The sequence below is a fragment of the Cupressus sempervirens genome, chromosome 5 (genome assembly GCF_028749045.1).
Source record: "Cupressus sempervirens isolate cs-2001-9-10 chromosome 5, ASM2874904v1, whole genome shotgun sequence".
In the NCBI taxonomy this organism is placed as follows: Eukaryota; Viridiplantae; Streptophyta; class Pinopsida; order Cupressales; family Cupressaceae; genus Cupressus; species Cupressus sempervirens.
Genome location: NC_143122.1, coordinates 357,132,064 through 357,138,156, shown reverse-complemented (window position 1 = coordinate 357,138,156; position 6,093 = coordinate 357,132,064). Strand labels below are relative to the sequence as shown.

At 28.8% G+C, this 6,093-nt stretch overlaps 1 long non-coding RNA gene across 1 annotated transcript; it reads left to right on the top strand.

Annotated features, from left to right (window-relative positions):
- Positions 1–1,912: 1,912 nt before the first annotated feature.
- LOC149556205 (uncharacterized) lies at positions 1,913–2,468 on the top strand. Its single transcript, XR_016352340.1, has 2 exons — positions 1,913–2,167; positions 2,287–2,468. It is a non-coding gene; the product is annotated as an uncharacterized LOC149556205 (long non-coding RNA).
- The last annotated feature ends 3,625 nt before the right edge of the window (positions 2,469–6,093 follow it).

Here is a 6,093-nt window from a genome sequence, read left to right as displayed (position 1 = left end):
TTCATGAGTGATAAAATTAAGTTGAGCTTCTTCTATCTCTACTGTAACCTCACCTTTTCTTTGATTAGTTGTAAATATCAAACAAGAAAATAAACCTAATAAAACATAAATGGAGAAGACAAAATACAAGAACATAATACTTATCATGACTCAAAAAACATGCCTATGTCCACACCCAACCAAGGAATCAATTATATTATTGAAATATTTGATACACATTGCATAGACTACACAAGTCATTTGTATAGAGACCTTTGAATAGAAAGAGACTAGAGGAAATGAATGGTCATGTATTAGTTGAGTTTATACCTCAACACTCAGAACTTATTCAAGAATTAAGAATTACACAATCTCATGATTTTATCATCTCTAAAAATGGTTAGATTGATCTAGTTAATTTTAATAAATTTAGAATTGTATATATAAAGAAAATGTAATTTATAGCAAAGAAATTAGTGAATGTAGTTTAATTAAGTTATTGGGAAAGATTTCCCTATGTTTAAGCATGTCTCCAAATTTCTACATCATTGATGAGATGATAAACAATAACTATCATGATGTATGGTGAAAAACTCAATCTTAAAACTAGAATATGATAAAACATCTAAACACTTATTTGTGGGGTAATGTTTCTACACATGCATCTTACTTGGATGCAATAAAACATGTTCATTTTTTATATATATTTTTTGTGGTGAAACTTTTTATTTATATTGATAATAGCTGGTTCAAAAATGGCTTTTAGAGAAAAGAATCAGAGTAGAAAAACTTCGATCAGTGCTTGATACAAATATAAAAAATATTCAACTTTATAAAATATACTATACACAAATAAAATCATAAATATGATAAATTAACCATTTCATGGAATATATTTTAGAAGATTATTTCTCAAGATTAAATGACATCTAGCCATACATTATAGTTTTAAAAATACAAAACAATAAAAAAATACATATTTATTAAGAATATCTATACATAGAAGAGATACAAATATATATTTTCAGAACAATATATTGCTCACTTAATGTATTGCATTTAAAAAAGTTTACCAACAATGAGAATAATTAATTTTAAAACCTATACAAGAGCTCACTTCCTAGATTTAAAGCAACTCTTTAAGACGTCTTTATATATATGAAGATAGATATTAAATTTTATTTTTCTAGAATGCCAAAAGAGGAAAAAAACTAAACAAGGAAAAAACTTATATAAGTATACGTGGTTTCATATATCATGTTAATACTAATTCTCTTCTTCCACATGCTCGCTTTCTTTCCTTTTCATTTCGAATTAGCTCCACTCACAAGTTTAGAGATTTCTTTTGTGCCTCAAAATTATTTCATTGACTCCGAGTGCTCAATTAATCAAGCTAAAATAATTTCTATCAAGATTAAAAATAAACTATATATATTAGATGTTTTAGACTTATATCAAGATAAAAAACTTAAACTAAATATATTACATGTTTTAGAAAGTTATAGCCACAAAATCAACCATGGACAAAGATGCTTGGCTTCTCAGGAAAGGTTGTAGTTAAATGTCAAAGATTTGGAATAACAAGTTACTTATTCGTCTGCCAGTATAGTATTCTAAAATCTCTGTTCAGCATTACCTTAATCGAGGGTCAATTTATATTCTTTGACAACATTAAAATATTTATTCGTTTCATTGAATGCTAAACAACTGAAAAATCCTTAGAATTCTCCCACCAGTTGCAATGTTTATACTTCATCTCGAATAAATTCTCTCTTTCCAAATACGTCACTAATGTTTTCGTATTGGATAGCAAGAATAATGTAATTGAAGATTGTGGATAACATGTTATCGCTTGAGAATATTTTGAACAGTTCCTTAAAAATCTCTATAAATTGGCTTGAACAATATTGAAGCAACACAATCCAAACGTTTTCTTTTGTTTATTTTTGCAGGTTTTCTCTTGACTCGCCACATGATTTGCCTTTCCTAAAGTCATAAGAGAGTTGTTTTCCACTCCCCTCAAAGGCTTCCCTAAATTTGAGAAAAGCAGTGAAAACTTTGCTTTCCTTATGATTTGGGAAGAAGCTCTTTTCTCTGGTGTAAACTAATATCATCAATGGTATTTTTCCCTCCCAATAATATCATAAGGACACGTGCTAAACTAAGATTCCGATGGTGTTCTGGTAAAGTAAGATTCTTGATGCTATGTTTTAGTAATATCTGTCTGACCCATATATATCATACAAGATTCTTCTTGCATTCTGCATCTACTTCCGTAAATGGAATTGACTGTTATTTCATTTACAGGATAGGTAAACAGTGCGATGAAAGTAAGTGGTGGGACACATTATTTGGGAATTTATACAAAAGATGTTCCCAAGATGGACAAGATAGAATTCTTCTCCATATTTGCATTTTTATTTGATAGATGTAAATTTGAAATTGTACATTATGGTGCGCTTGTTTTATTTCCATGAAATCTTACTCAATATGTTTTCATCATGACACTTTTATGATAACAAAGCTTGCTATAAATTAATATGGTAAGATAAAAGCTATAAATTATAATTTAATGGTTTTGTCATCATATAGACAATTTTGTCTAGATATTGTTCAATTTATTTTAAGAGTATAAGCATTTTTTGTAATTAAAGTTTATTTGTCTCATTTTTTTTTAGTTCTACAAAATCTATGGACTATAATAGTTAATGAATTATTTAGTTATAATGATGAGAATCATCTATCAATAATGGTGTTATCGTTTTTATTAGGTAATAAATAGTTTCTAAAGGTTCTTACTCTTTTACAAATGGAATGATGAAATACTAAGTATTATACAATGCAACAAATAACAAGATGAAAGCGCAACAATGCACTAAAGAAACCCTAAGATCAAGGTGACTTATAAAGTTGATTGAAAGACATTTGATTGAGCACCATTTGTCTCAAATAATCCAAAAGAAAACACCCTATGTTGTAATAAATATTTTAAACTTCTAAAAAATGTAGGGCAAGATTCATCCCTTTTTGTATTTTTATTTTTTTAAATAGAGCATTATTTATTATTTTTGAAAGAAAACTATTTTAGAGATGACCCAATAAATTAAAGAACATTGCAAATAATTATTGATTTATCATACCCAAGGTGTTGCATTGACATCCCAAATTTAGAAGATAGGGAGATTTGGGTAGGGAGAGCCCTCTCTCTCTCTCTCTCTCTCTCTCTCTCTCTCTCTCTCTCTCTGCACAAATAAAATCTCATCAATAATATAAACTTCTAAAAGTTAACAATGTTACTAGATTCAAGGATATTGAGGATATAAATTTTCTCGTGAAGAAAAAAAATGATATCACAATCATAGATCAAATTTATAAAATCATCAAGACCTTTGTTGATCATCTCAGGGTTGTCGTGGACAACATAGAGGACTTGGGAAGTGACAAGGCCATTATTCAAGTTGTGGAGGAAAAATAGAGTTTTTGGGATCTTACTTGTAGCCCTATTAAAAGGACTAGAGCTATTACTACAAATAAGGACCATGCTACTCTAAGGGAAATGTAAGATATTAAAAATGTTGCACAAGACATTGAAAAAATAGAGATTCAAGCTGCAAAGCTTCTCAAAAGTATGTTCTAGATTAATTTTTGGCTCTTGTTTTTTTTCATTGTGGTTTATGTCTATTGTCTTTCAATTGTTGTCTATTATGTTGTTTAAATCTCTTGGCTAGCTTTCTTTGTTATTGCAACCTATTTCACAGATTTATTGAGTTCTTTTAGTATTAACATGGTTGAATTTGTTGTGTTTATTAGTATTAACATGCTTTTTCTTTAATATTTATTGTTGTATAGGGTTTCAAGGTCCCTTAAAAACTTGCTTTCCCTTAATGGAAAAAATATATTTTTAGCACCATAGTTTTCCAAATAAATGGAAATTATTTTCATTTAAAACCCATAATTTTAGCCCAAGGAAGTGAAACTAGAAGCAAAATAATAAGTTTTCCCATTTAGTTTCACTTTTCTAGTTTACAAATTTTAGAGTTCAAACTTGCAAAAGAAATATTGACACAAAATACATATCAATTATTTTTCTTCTTTTAGAATAATGGTAAAAACATTATTCTAATCCTTATCATCCAAAAAGGTCTACTAAATAATATTTTCATTTCTATTTTTCTAAAACTCTACAAGAAGAAATTCATTAGCCTTTGGAACAATAGTTAGGGACTTGGGTGTGTTAATAGCCTTTCTATTTAAGAAGAAAGATAAACAACAAGGAGAAGTGGAAAGAAACCCACATCTTAGGCCAAAAATCTACTCAACATCCTTAACCTCAAACATTGACATCATCAATGAGTTATATTAATTTTCACAAGCCTCTAATAACATATTCTTTAAGAGCACATTGCCATCATCTTGGTCATATAGATAATTTTCATTGTAAGAATAGGAACTAGGTTCTTCATCATCCTAAGAGACATCTATATATGAAAACTAAATGGGGCCTCATAATCTTTATAAACCTTCTCAAAAAAATTTATTTGATACTAAATATTTGGTAAAGAAGATCACAAAATTACTTTAAATATCATCATCATCATTGGGGTCATCAGTATTATTATCTACACTAAAATAGCTACAAATAGTCCCACATGCAAAGGTAGCCCTACATCTTTTTCTAAAGAACTCTTTTCCAAAATCCCTTTAGTTAACCACATTGATTCTTAGACAAATTAGTTTAAGATATCTTCCATGCAAGAATTATATATGAAATATTGTACCAAAAAAGGTAGAAGAAACTCTAGAAAATATCAACATCAAAGTGTGTCCTCTTTAAGATTTAGGCAGCAATAGAGTGATTTAACAACTATTGTGATACAAAGCATAATGAAATAATGTAATTCTAGTCTTTAAACCTCTTTAGCTTAAATCAATATCACCTAGGTTCCTCCTTAGTACAATATTCATCAATGCTTAACCTTGGGTAATCCCACTTACCATTATGCAAATAGTTATAGTAACAACACTCTTGAAGAGATGATGAGACTCCTCATAATATTTTGTTGGGTAAAAACACCATATTCATCTCAAGATTCCTCAAACCACATTCCAAGATCATTATATGAATAATTTGGAAAATGTAATGTCTAAGAAGAGGAAATTGTTTGTATAACAATGAGTGGGGATGTCCTTTGTCTCCCCAAGACTTGACAATCACTCGAAGTTATTTGAGTCAATATAGAGATAGAAAGACATAAAAAATATGCTCATGAAATAAATTGAACAATAAATAGAACTTTGTTGTCATAATTGGAAAATTTGGCCTGAATAAGATAGTAAGGTGGCCCCAAAAAAGGATTAGTGATGCATATTAATGACAAAGTAGCTAAAACTAGGCCTTAATCCTAGTTTCTTGCAAGGTAGGTGAGAAAATGTCCTCAACACAAGTTCCTTGACTTTCCAATTGGCTTACAAGGTTGTTAGACATTAAAAAATCTCATCTATGATGAAATATTTTTGTGACTAGATCTATAGCTCAATCCTAGTACCCAAGCCTAAGGTCTAGAAATACACTTTCATTACAATATGGCCTCACAAATTTGTTCTTGAGTGGGAGTTGGCTAGAGCATTATTTTTATCTTTAATATGTACAAAATTAACCATTTGATCATACTTTTCTATTATTTGGACTAATAGAAGTTAATCAGGCTACTAGATAGACTTAATTTAATTAGTTTGATCTAATGACCAAATTTGGTATAGTCTAAAACACTCCTTTTAAATGTATAATTTTCTATTTATTCAAGTACACTTTTGGGACATCTACAAACTTTAAGGTTTCAAGTCCAATTTCAATGGTCTAATAAGGTAACTTTGTATTGCAAATACTCATAGATGGATATCTAGGTCTAATAAAAAAACTTTAGGAAGTGATGTATGAACATTAAAAGACCATTTTGTTTATTGAAAGATTTAATTCATTCATTTTCTCGAGTTATACATTAGAATATATATTTTTTCCCTACAAAATAAATTTATTATCTCATTGTACATTATCTCTACTCCAATTACCCAAATGGTTAATAAATTTTCATTGTAAAGATTTAAGTTAGAGAA